This window comes from Schistocerca gregaria, chromosome 2, assembly GCF_023897955.1.
Source record: "Schistocerca gregaria isolate iqSchGreg1 chromosome 2, iqSchGreg1.2, whole genome shotgun sequence".
Taxonomy (NCBI): Eukaryota; Metazoa; Arthropoda; class Insecta; order Orthoptera; family Acrididae; genus Schistocerca; species Schistocerca gregaria.
Window position 1 is genome coordinate 148,419,907 of NC_064921.1, and position 14,342 is coordinate 148,434,248.

The window sequence follows — 14,342 nt, forward strand, 5'->3', positions numbered from 1 at the left end:
AGTGCCAACACTAAAATTTGGAGGCAGTGGTGTTATGGTGTGGTTGTGGTTTTCATGAGGGGCTTGCACCTCTTGCTGTTTTGCATGGCACTATCACAGCATAAGTCTACATTGATGTTTTAAGCACCTTCTTGCTTCCCACTGTTGAAGAGCAATTTGGGGCTGGCGACTGCACCTTTCAACACGATCGAGTACCTGTTCATGATGTACGGCCTATGGCAGAGTGGTTATACGACAATAACATCCGTGTAATGGACTGGCCTGCACAGAGTCCTGACCTGAATCCTATAGAATACCTTTGGGATGTTTTGGAACACTGACTTAATGCCGCGCCTCACCTACTGATATCAATACCTCTCCTCAGTGCAGCACTTTGTGAAGAATGGGCTGCCATTCCCCAAGAAATCTTCAGCACCTGATTAAATGTATGCCTGTGAGAGTGGAAGCTGTCATCAAGGCTAAGGGTGGGCCAACACCATATTGAATTCCAGCGTTACTGACATAGGGCGCCACAAACTTGTAAGTAATTTTCAGCCAGATGTCCCGATACTGTTGATCACATATAAGATTTTAGAAAGGTGTCATAATGCTCAACCTTTGTATGATTGTGTTGGTAATTAGTAATTTTTTTAGAACTGAACAAATATAGCAGGAAATGTCAAATGTTATGGTTATCTTAAATGCAACCTTTAATAACTCCGAGAAAAAGTAGTAGGCCAAATAGTTAAGTATATGTGTGTCATGGAGAGATCATAACTTACATGCAAGAAATTTTTCATGCTGTTAAAAATATTGATCATTTAAGTCATGAACTCTGCAATATATCAGCCACACCAGGTACTCAAACTGCTGTCCAGACACAGTAGCCATCTGGTACTGAAGCTGGGAAATGCCTTCGCAGTTTGGACCTGAGTAAAGGCATAGAGTGTTCCATCAGTCTCTGTTGTACTTCAAAACAAGAAGTGGACTGGTTGCCAACCCACACCACAAACTGGAGTGAAAACAGATGTTTGTAGATTTAAAGTTGCTTTTTGGGGGCAGAGATGACAAATGGACACAGTATGTCTGTACTTAAAGAACAAGATGCAACTTGCCAAGTGAAGAAATCCCTTCTAGAAATAACTTACTTGGCAGTTGTCTGTATTCTTTCAACTGTGGGAATTGTGGGCAGTACACAACAGTTAAGAAAAATTACAAAATAATTTAACTAGACGGAAGAAGATCATAAGCTGGCCGGTCGGATGCATGGACATATCCATGGAGATCTCAGCATTCCTTGATTTTGAGACAGCAAAGAAGACACTTCCCACTGAACCTTAATAGCAGAGATAACAGCTCAAGATACCAGAGTAGGGACATTAATGACAATCTTGCTGTCTTAGCTTGTGAATATTGCTACCATAAACATTGGACATTCATTTCTGGCTGCTGCTGATAGACACACACGTACATGCCACTGCTGGGATATGCTGCAAACTGACTGCATTGCACATTCAGCTGTGCCACCAACAGCCTGATGTTTGCCCGTACATGACCTGCACAAAGCACAGCACTCCCTCAAAGTCTACCTGCCATTTCTCTTAGTCTCTTTGCAAACATCAATAAAGTCCAGGTTATGACCCTGAGAGTTTTATTTTGTTTATAAAGTATTTGCTGCAATAGTCCAAAATACTGTAGTTTGTCAAAATGGGACAATCTATTACATTCTTTTACCTGAAACTCCTAATCTCTTTATTAAATATGCAAATGCTGCACTCAAGTACAAATAAAACTAAATGATTTGTAGCTAATGATATACTCATGTTTTGCATTTATCTATGCTCCACAATACACTGTATCTTGGTAGCACACAATACATGGTGTGATAGAATCTGCTGTGTCCTCGTCAATGGATGCAACTGGAGCTGGCATGCTGAGACAGTTTTCAACAGGCACCACAGGCAGCACTTTGAAATTTGCCATCAGCCATGAGTGTGGCTCAATCGGCAACCTCCGCACTGCTGTCAGTGACATGGACTTCTACAATGTGAAAAATGGCAACCACAGTCAGCAACAGTCCATATTGGGCATTAGCATACATCAGTTCTAGTACAGAATTCCAGTCTTGCAGTTAGTAGCTGTAGATTATAGAGGAGATCAGCCTGTGTGACTTAGACTACAAGTAGAGTCACCTGTAGCCTTCACATAGGGACAACTGTTTACAACAATGAATGGCAGTGTTGTCCCCAGGACAGACATAATCTTCTTGACATTGTATTCAGTAACGCACACCTTGATAGGCCACTGCTTAGTTGTATCTGCCAACAAGCAAATCCAATGTGTTGCTATACAACTTATGTAAAGTGTTGCAGCTCAATAAAGTGTATATTTGTGTGCCACTAATTTGTTTGCACTGTCGGAGTTCCTCCATCCACCTCCGAGCACCTAAACTTAATATGACGTGTGCGAGTCATTCTACCCAAACAACCCGTACACATCAGAATCATTCCACCCTCTCCTCCTTACCTGTTCCATTTCCAGTTGATGAGCAGGAAGAAATATTACTGGCACCCCTCTGTATACACAAAAATTCCTCTAATTTTAATCTTATAGCCATTCAAGATAGAAAGTTGTAAAAAATGTTTTTTCTTTCACTTGTATTATAAATAGGTCACTGAAACTTTGCACTGATGCATGCATTTCAAGATGGCAGTGTAACAAGTGAAGATTGAGAGCTATGAGGTGCAAACCAATCACAGTGCAGTAACAACCGCCGTTCGTGATGTGACATCAAAGCTCTTGAATTGCCAGCTTTGTTTCGTGTGAACACGATAATGTGCATTGTGAATGGTTTCTACTATGTACCTGTGTTGTACTGTGCTTTGTTTTGCTGTGATTTTACAAGTTCTGGTACTTGGAAAATTCCACTGAAATTACTTCATTCACCTAGTGTCAGTCCTTTGCATTGGGATGTGCTGAAAAACAGCCAGGCAGTGTGGAGTTAGTATAGAGAACTCATGAGTTTTATGAGCAGAAGAAAGTGCACAATCATCAATTCCTGACGATAAAATTGTTAAATGAACATCAAAAGTGCTTGGAGTTAGATCAAGAACAGTAGTTAGTAAGGGAATGTTACTGCAAAAGTTGAAAGATTGAGACATCAGCCATGATTCTGAACCGTCATGGCTGAAATAACCTCAGTTGTTATGTATTTTGTAAACTACATACAGCAATGTTTTCAAGATATCAGTCGTCATCAAAGGCTAATTTAGTAGCTGGGAAGAAGCAAAAGCAGTCCCGTCCTGTCACCAACTTGCTCCTTTTCAGACTAACACAATTCATAAGCATTATTTTATGTTTACTGCAGCATGAAAGAGTATCCTAATGTAGCAAAGCTGCTAATGTCATTAAGGGAAATTGAACTTTTCATGAGTGACAAAACAGCACTAAAAGTTTTGCTGAAAAGTATGGATTTCCATTACAAAATGCTACAAGGATGCAAAATCCTTTGAGAAAAGACGCATAATGTAATGGCTCATGTCATTTTGTTACTCGAAATTGTGGGCAACAACATTCATTTCATAATATGGCTAGATGAAATGTGGGTTAATGCTGCGGAAGTTGTAAGTAAATGCTGGTCCAGTGACACTCCTAGCAGGAGTGGTCATCAGTGGATGAAAAGAGTAGCTAGATTAATTGTGGTCCATGCAGGCTCTTCCAGTGATTTTTGTCCCCATGGCACTTACAGCCTCTTGGCACAAAAACACAGGTGATTACTGTAAAAACATGATCCACACATGAATTGTTGAGTGGTTCAGTAATCTTTTAAAACAGTTTCCTGTCCCTACAGCACTTGTAATGGACAACTCAGTGATATAGAACAAAGCCTCAATCACAAATGATTGCAGAGAACTTATGGTGCAGTAGTTATAGGTGTGAAACGTTACCTCTAATGCATGATGAGATTTCTTTTCTATTCACTTGTTAAAGGTAAGCCTATGACACCTACATTTGTAGTAGATGAAATCATTATGAATCAGCATCGTATTGTAATAAGTTTGCCACCATATCAGTGTCATTTTGATGCCAGTGAGTTAGTTTGGAGTGATGTGAAGATGTACATAAGGAATAGAAACAAGTTCTTTACAATAACAGAGGTCGAAGGGCTATCGCATGAAGCTCTTGCGACTATGAATGCTGCCTCATAAAGGGAAAAGGTCGAGCTTGCTGAAAAATTTATTCGAGCAACACATACAATGAAAGATATCATCAGTACTCACGAAAAGTTAACAATTTGTCTTGGTGATGACAACAAATAAGGCAGTTTTGGTGCTGATTCTGACAGCAGTGACAGTGGGAAGCTGGATGGAATTGTGCCAGTGTTGCCATAAACTGGCGAGAGAAAAACTATGAATGTCAGCTATTTATTGCATCAGTGTCATTATGAAATGTAGAGTGTGATGTTACAACCTCAGTTGTTATGTATTTTGTAAACTACATACAGCAATGTTTTCAAGATATCAGTCGTCATCAAAGGCTAATTTTCTATATTTCTTTGTGCCATTATCAAAAGTGTGTACTTAGATATGCTTGTATCTACAGTGCTATGCAGTTGTTGTAGTAGTAGTAACCCAAAAATGAATTCTTATATACATTGTTATTACTCAACAGCTTAAATTTACGAGATGCAATGGAAAACCTTATCGGCTGTTACGTGTATTAAAAGCTGCTGTTGCAATATCATTGTTCCAGTGTGTCAACCTAACTTGATGTAATACAAACTGTCAAGTACAATGTTTCTCCACGGCAGGTATAGGATGGCGGTTGGAATTTTGAAAGTAAGGCTTTGTCATGTCTATGATGGGTAGTCTGAAGGCTGTACTTATAAAAGGGTGTATACGACCCGGGGCATCCGGGAAAACCCCGGGAATTTTTTTGAATTCCGGGAATTTTTCATTGTTTTAGTTTTCAGTTAAATTTTGGTAGTTTTGACTGGTAAGAACCATTACTCTAACAAAGGATATTACTGTATCCCGCTACTGCAGAATAACACTTCAACAATAAAACATGAACGAAAGAAAAAAACAATTAAATTGTACAGGGAATGCAAAATGCATCAAAGGCTTTAGAAGGATTCTGCAATGCTTCTCAACAACAAATTGCTTCCTATGAGCGTGAAGTCACAACTGTTTACATTACATTAGTTTCAGCAGTTACGAGAGAGCTCATGCGCATACGAAGTTGAGTTGCGTTTGAGTAGTGGACTCTCCCGCTTCTGGCTACAGGAATGTGGCTGTTGGCTGTGCAAGCAGCCGCAACAAGCAGCTAGGTGTTATCGGGAAAAGGGGCCACCAAATTCATATTCTTGAGGAAACAAAAATCTTGTTTCACAAAGCGCCTAGCATCCAGCGCACGTTGATCTATCGATTATTCATATTATTTTGAAACGCATCCCTGTTGGTTTCTGGACATTTTTGAACACATTTTAAGTTGATTTCTGAATGAATCTTAAGTTGATTTTTGGATGCATGCATAGTGTACGTGATGTGTCTGTCAGGTGAATCCTTGTCGCATCTAGAAATAAACTTTCCGCAGACAAAGGGGGACGGGGCTATACGAGCTGATCGGAATAAAGCCGAATGCATGAATGCCAATCGCTGTCTGATTTTGTGAATGATCAGCGTTGTTATTTTTACTAGTGAAATGCATAGATTCGGACTACCAGAGTGGAAATAAATGACTAGCAGGAATAACAGGCAAGAAAGATTACGTATTATCTTCTCGGTGTATCCAAGAAAATGATTTGAAATAAGTTTTGACAATGGCAGGAATAGTTACAGAATTAGCGATGACAAGATTGTTTGTTAGAACGAAGAAGGAGAAGGAACAAGGTCATCACATAATTCATGGAAGAATATGACGATTCCAAATGTATATAAACATTTCTTACTACTACTTTTCGATCTCATACTTCAGTAACTGAAGCATGTGAATGAAATGTGAAACTATTTCCTAACAGAAAGCTTTTTGCCTGTAGTAGGCACTACATGAATCATATTCTGTCGTGTTATAAAAATGACCATTTGCGTCAAAACAGTTTCATTTATTTGGTGTGTGTTACAATTGCTGCAATATTAGAAAGACTTATCTAGCAGATAATGAATGGTATCTTTCAACGTGTCCACATAGGGGAAGTCCACGACTTGTTAGCTTCTTCACTATTGTAAGTACCCTTTCAAAACATTGCGCTAGTAGATTTCTTCTATCTCAGCATATTACTCTAAATGGTTATCTATTGTTCCAAGTGACTTTTTTCTTGTTAAGAGTGATAACTCAGAATTTTTGTTTTCAAGTGAATTCTCAGGATGAGATAAAATATTAGAAATATTTTTCCAATCTGCAATACCATTAGTAACAATCGCTGCCTTACCTCCAAACAATTTACATGGTACACAAAAAACAGCACTGATGGTATAAGAGTATACTAGAAAATCACGCAGAGTTGTTCGCTATTTAAAAGTTTACGGTAAAATAAATTTTTATTCATATATCTGGTTTTACCGCCTATTGATCTTCTTGAATTAGAAAAATCACCGTTACAATTTTGATTAATGCCACGTTGAAAGAGGATGTCAATTGTTGATTCATTGACACACCATTCTTCAGGGTCATCACTAACGAGGTTATTTCCTTTTGTAATGTCTGACTCGACACACAGTTTTTCGTGAAACTCGAAATCAGGAACAATTTGCTTTCCATTTTTAACTTCTGTTTCTGCAGTGCCAGAAATATCACATGTACTACTATAACCAGCAATATTTTCTGTGAAAAATTATCTATCCTGCCAATCGTTTTTAGAACATTGGCTTCTCGTTTTCGCCTTTCCTGCGATAATTTAATGCCACCCCACTTAATATTCCACGTTTGGTTTTTTCACTGTTATTCGTGTCAAGGCACTTGTAAAATTGTCAACCAACAGACAAAATAAAAGAATAGAATTCTAAAAGGAAAGAAAGAAAGACTGTATCCATTTCAAATCGTACTACACCGCACATGAGCACAAAGCTTTTTACTTTAAATACGGTACCCAAACACAAAGATTTTTCCTTTAAACACGAAGCGATGAACTGACCAACTTGGATTACTGGACGGTACTGTGCTATGAAAGAACGACAATGCAGAATAATTTAATTTCATTGTCACCTGTTTCTCTATGGTCGGTACACAGTAGAAGCACACCTGCCAGCTGGAATTCGTCTTGTGAAGAAAACGGGAGAGTCCCTTCTTGGCTTTGTTTCACACATTGCAGGAATTTTAGCTGGGACGCAGATATGTTCTGAATATTCTTGAGACTGTCTTTCTAATTTAAAAATCAAATAATTTTTGCAATTTCTTGCAGTGAGGTGCGCTGGATCGACTCTTATCCCACTTATTCCTTCAACATTTTATCGGTTTCTGTGGGCAGAGAAGACAGACTTCAAAGTTTAAGCAGTCTTGTTGGCAGTTGATGTGGTGTGTTATCATTTGTGTGAACTCTACACACAAATGCACCTTTTGTTCCAACATAAAATAAAAATAACTTTCCTTGAAGAAAAAAAGCTTAGTCAAGAAATTTAATATAAAAATTTGCAATACCAAGTACTTTTCGATTGCACAGAGCAGCAACTTTGATACTGTGCACAATAAATGAGACAAACGAAAGTTGGTTTCTTTCTTCTTTTTTCGCCAAAAAAAGTAACTAAGTAAATAAATAAATAACATTTTTAAACTGTTGCAAAGTGTATTTCACACATTATTAGATATTCTGCTTATTTTCTTTTCATATAAACATGTGTTTAAAAACGTAAAACATTCCCAGTATTAACATGTTTTGTTAAACGGATGTCATTAAATCAAAGCTCAGATATTGAGGACCACAGAGCTTTCATGTTAATTTCAGTAATGGAGCCATGACTTGATACTTCCCTGTAATTTATACAAGAAATTTAAGTAGAGTTGGGTTTTATATGCTGAGGCCCACACATGTTACAGCATTTAATAAACTGCTGATTAGTTTATCACAGCTATTCAGGGGTCTCGGTATTTTCATGGGGAAAATATGGTAAGGTTAAGTAGAAGCTGACAACATTCTCGGAGTAACAACATTTCAAACATTGTATTGTAGATTGCCGTCCTGACAGCTTCAAAATATTTTGAACAATCATGAAAATGATACCAGACAGAAACACAATGTTAAATTTCCATTCGGTCACCAAGTAATCTATGTATATTTCCAAACTGGTATTGTCGAGTTTCGTTCTTAAGGCTTATTTAAACTAGCAAGTTGTTTAACAACATTAAAAAATTTTGTCATTCGTAAGCACAGTTATTTTAAAATGTAAAAGGTTAAAATGAGTATAGAGCAAAAAATGCCGCCGCCCTTAATGTGCCGCGCCTAGGCCTGTGCCGCCACTGTATGTGGCCACCCATTCGGAACGCAGCTACATATCCACATCGCTGCCACCACCACCCTCCCGCCTGATATGAGTGGTCGCTTTGCGAGAGGACGCGCCGCGCTGCTGTACACATTGTTTGTCGAATCAGACACAATAGAATGCGCTGTTCAAGTTGTTTTTAAATTACTCAAGGCCTGCTTCAGTTTGTATTTGTCAGATTTTCAGAAAAATGACATCGAAACTTAGACAAGGAGGTCTTCTTTGCTTTTTTTTTTTCACTGAAAAGGAAGAAAGAAGAGGTAGAATCGAGCGAAAATGAACCAGTAAGACCTGGAAAAATATTGGTGACTTATCATTGTCGACTCAACGTTCAGCAGGTACATCTTTCTGATTATTTTGCATGTAATTCCATGACATTCACACAAACACAGTTAGTAGAGTTTGTGACTTATTATTGGGTTCAGTTGGCTGATCTTTCAGTTGTTGTGGTGTGGGTGGCTGTGGAATGGACACTGGATCAGTATTGCAAAGTTAGTAAATTTTCCCACAAATTTTGATGGTTTTGAGTACCTGCCTAGTGTGCAGAATTTGCATCCTATGGCTGGCGTGAATTATTGTCGATTTTCAAACGATGTGGGTTGTTTATAGTAAAATTACTTTTTAAAATCACTTTATCCATTCTACATACAGCAAACAACACTATTTAATTTGCTAACGTCTAGTAGCTCTTAAATTTATATCACATAAACATTTACAATACACAGTACTTTATCTTCATTTCTGTGTTGTTTTGTGGCTGTGTTGTTATGCACCCATTTTGTTATGCACTCTAGTATTAATAAACCTGCAATTGAATTTACAGCGCTTATCTGTAGTTGCAGTGGTAATGTGGTGCTTCAAAAATCACTTGCTGCTGTTTTAGTGCTAAACTTATGTAAAGTAAAGGGACACTATACCCAAAAATTTCGTGCAGAATCACTACATGATAGTAAATTTGCAGACTGGCTAGAAAGAATTCAAGGTGATGACACAAGAGCATATTGTAAATTTTTCCATAATGTTTTGTTAGCTTGTTCTACCGGCATAATAAGCCACAGTGATGTAAAAAAAGACACAATACAGTGGCAGCACCATTGCCAACAAAGAAAAATACCTTTCAAAACCGTGAAAGAGTATTCAGAAGTGAATCAAGCTGAGGCTTCCCTTGCATTATTTGTTTCACCCATTGTCTGATCATGTCATGTCATCACTTAACTAATTTGTGCAAGAGAAAATTCACAAACAGCAAAATTGCCAGGAAACTTAAAACATGTACAACAAAATGTAGTGCAGCTACAAAAGATGTAATAAGGCGGTATTTTGTGGAAAATTTGTGGCAAGATATTGGTGACAGCATGTATATTATTACAATTAATGAATCAACAGACATTAGTGTGACCAAATTTTTAGGAATAACAATAATATATTTGAGAGCTGGAAGCAATGCAATCATTTCAATGTTTTTGAAATTAGCCGATCTCGAACATTATAATACACAGTCTAGTATAACAGCAATTAAAGACATGCCTCAAGAATTCAATTAGATCTAAAAAAGCTGTAGTGTCTTGGCACAGACAATACGAATGTAATTGTAGTTGTTCACATTGGTGTCAATCCAATTTTGAAAAATATAATTCTGGATTTGATTGTTTTAAAATGTGTAAGCTATTCAGTTCAACTTGCTACTTCTGCTGAAAGTGAGACGCTCCAGGAAGCCTGGACTTATTAGTTATTGACACAAATTTGGTTTTTGCATTCTTCAACTCACCAACTGTTGAATAATGATCTTTATCAGAGTTTCAAAGGAGCAAGATGCCTTAAAACTCCACACACATGTGATACACAATGGTTGTCCATAGAGCCTGCAGTAACAAGAACTACGGACCAGCAGTTAGACCTTAGAATGCACATTGAAATAAAGTGAATCAAAGACAACTGTTACACTGCAGAAATGCTTTATTCAGTGTTTTCTGATGAATCCAGTTAGGTGTATTTAAATATTTTCCAAGACAATTCTTTCAAATTTACATCTAGTTAATAACATTTTGAACCCAACACAGAGGACCTGTTAAATAGTGCAAACAGAATTATTAATAAAAAAAGTTTTTGTCCATACATATACTATGCAAAGAATATTAAATTTAGACTTTGAAAACGACTTAGATCCCGAAACATATGTAGGATATTAGTTCGAAAATAAGATTAATGAATTGAGGAGATCTTAATTATACTCAGAACAAGAATATGTCCTATGTCTGAAATGCATCTAGTTTGTGTACCAATTAATAATTCAGTTCTTGCAACGATTTTCAGACACCAATGAAATTTTGAAGATAATTTCACTTCTTCCAGTGTCCAGAGCTCTTCGTGTCGTTAAAGAGTCATTGAGTCCTATCCTTGAATCATGTAATATTGATTATAGCACACTAACAACAACTGATTTTCAGTGACAAAATTCACTCTTGTCAAATGGTCTGAAACCGACGATGTCAATTTCTGGTGTGAAGTGTTTCAACACAGAGATGAAAATTACATCAACCTATTTCACGAATTGACAACTTTTGTGCTGCCACGACTAATGTTACCATGGTCGAATGTGGAAGTGGAAAGACTTTTTAGCCAGATGAACATTATAAAACGAAAGCGAAAAATAAAATGAAATCCGAAATGATGAATTCGCGTTTGTCGATTAGAGCAGGAATCGGAAGGAAGAAATAAAGTTGCCACAATAATGACCTGCCAACAGAAGTGCTGACACAGGTAGGAACTCGCTACTTTGTAACATGGGCAGTTACAGCCATTGAAATACATGGCGACTAGAAACTGAATGAAACCGCAGACAGCTGTTAACTGATGGTTTATTTACCCGACCGGTTTCGCTGCACTAAAGCAGCATATTCTGGTGTAAGTGGCGTCACATAAATTAGCACATGGGGCTGCTCCCAACGTTCATAGTCAGAGAATCCACTAGTGCTGTACCTTTACGACTACTGACTACAGTTGCCGCATCCCCTGCACTATTCGCCCCAATGTTTCGCCGATTTTTATTCGTTGGACACTTCCCCTCTTCATGGGATTGAATTATCTGACTACGAACGTTGAGCGCGTCGCCATGTGCTAATTTATGTGACACCACTTACACCTGAAAATGTGCTTTAACGTATTAACAGACAATCAGTTAACAGCTGTTTGCGGTTTCATTCAATTTAATGTGACCTGTTAGGAACTGTTAACGACATATAAAGCATCTGAACATACTTTATCCGCTACTACCTCTGCCTCTGGTGTTGACAACGACGTTGAGCTCTTCATTTTCTTTTAGCTTAGTTTGCTGTGCCACATTCCATAATTTTGTTCTACCTTTAACAAAGGGATAAATTGAATTGTCTCATACTTTTGGTTACTCTACATACTCAGTGCTTAAAAAATAGCAATCTAACGGTTTTGTTAAAGGGACGATAAAAAAGTAGCGGTTTTAAATAAGTTATTTAAGCAGGAACTCTCATTTCACTGTTGACAAAAACATTCTCCGAATGCTCGATCCTCTATACCTGTTCTACAAGGGACAGCGTGAAGTAATATTTAGCATAAATGATGCAATGTAATATCAATCATCTTGTTTGTTTGGTTTTGAATTCTTTTTAAACTATATTTCTTCGCGCACATACCAGTGTTGCCGCAAATTCCACACTTTTATACCGCGTTATTTACGTAAAATCGGTAAATAATATTTTAATGGCTTAAAGTGTTCATCAATAAGAATAAGTTTCACTGTGGGACCAACTTCAAAATCGCGAAAAATGATCTGTTTCATACATTTTTGTCGAGTAGATTAGTTTGTATGTAACTGTTACAGGGATATCTGATTTCAAGTATGTACCATAATAAAATAAAAGCTTCATCTTAATGAGTTTTATTTTAAACCCTGAAATGATGATTGGCCTTTTTAAATAATCATGTAATACAGCTCTGAAGAGTTATTTTAGTTGTTAGTAAGTCGTTGATTTGTTTATGTATGAGTCTCTGATTCATGTACAAGTTGTGGTTTTTGTTTGCTGTTGTTACAGAAATGGAACCAGTGTCAGTGGGAGTGACTAGTACATCAACTACTTGCACTGAAAACCCTTTTGATATTTCTAATGTGGGAGGAAAAGTACTTCATGACGAGGAAAAATATGAATATCTGTCGTAGTCTTCAGAACAACCTCATAATTATTAATATCCGGAGCAGACATAGGGTGGACAAGAAAGAAAGTTCTGTTCCAGTTGGCTAAAGGAATACTCTTGGCTAGGTTGTAGCCAACAACAGAACGGTGCATATTGTTTGTCTTGAGTACTTACCATTTTCTGGTCAAGATAGTGAGGGCAAGCATTCTCTGGCTCTAAGATCTTTTATCACTCGTCCACTTTGCAAATACAAAAAAGTACACATTTCAAAAGTTCATATGAAACTGAAAATGATTAAATCAAAAAGAGAGCGGCTGATTCCTATAGTAAAGACAATCATATTATGTGGTCGAGAAAATATACCGTTAAGAGACCACCGATTGATAGTACACTGAGGGATGAAATCAGCCAAGGAAAATTTCGAGCACTTTTAAAATTTCGCGTTGAGTCAGGTGATTCATCTCTGCAAAACCATTTATAGACAGCGCCAAAAATGCTACATATCTGAACAAAACAACTCAGAACCAGCTGATTGATTGTTGCCATTCTGTCATTATGAAAAAAGTATTCGACAAAGTCAAAGAAGCAAAACATGCTGTTCTCGGCGACTAAACAATGGATGCCAGTGGTACAGAACAACTCAGTTTATGTGTCAGGTATCTGAATTTACAAAAAAGCGCAATACATGAAGACGTCATAAACTTTCTGTCTGCAACTGACAGAACTGGTGCTGCATTAAGCGATCAAATCGTTCAAGAATTAAAACAAGTCGTCCTACAAGTTAAGATTTTGAGAGGTCAAGGTTATGATGGAGGTGCCAACATGTCTGGAAAGTTCAGTGGTGTACAATCCCGAATAAAGCAGATCAAACCGCTAGCGACTTGTATACATTGTGTAACACATAAACTAAACCTATCTATCTTGAGGGACTGCAGCTTGCCTAGTATTCGCAATTGTTGGGAGTTGTAAGTAGTGTTACTAATTTTGTGCTTGAGTCAGCAAACAGGTTGGAACATATCAAGCGAGCTATCCTTGAGAAACACCCAGAGGCGAAAAGGGTTAAGTTACAAAGACTTGGTAGTACACACTGGCGTGAAATGCATGATGCACTCATTCAATTCAAATAACTCTTTGACTCTGTCATACAGTTCCTTGAATAAATGGATAGAACTTCTCTGTCATCAGAAAGTGCAAGTCTTCTGGCTTCTATTCAGCGATATGACTTTATCTTAACTTTGATGGTAACCGCCACTGTGTTTCAGATTACCATTTCGTGATGACTGGGTGTTGTGTGGTGTCCTTAGGTTAGTTAGGTTTAAGTAGTTCTAAGTTCTAGGGGACTGATGACCATAGCTGTTAAGTCCCATAGTGCTCAGAGCCATTTGAACCATTTTTAGATTACCATTTCATTTTCACGGTAACTTCAGGCTGTTGCACTAGAATTCAACCTCTGGTATGAGATGGTAGACAGTGTAATAAGAACACTGGAACGATACAGAGAAATGAAATATGAAGAAATTTTCCAAGAGACGTGTCATATTGTAGAACCTTTGGACATCCCACTGCAGGCACCCAGATTCGCCAAACGTTTTGCTAATCCTTCAAATATGGAAGCACTTGATGCTAAGGAATACTAAAAGCAAAATAAACCTTAAATACATACACATACTTTTTGCTAGCTGCAAAATTTCTTTCTTTTCTGTTCTTTCGAGATCGAGAATA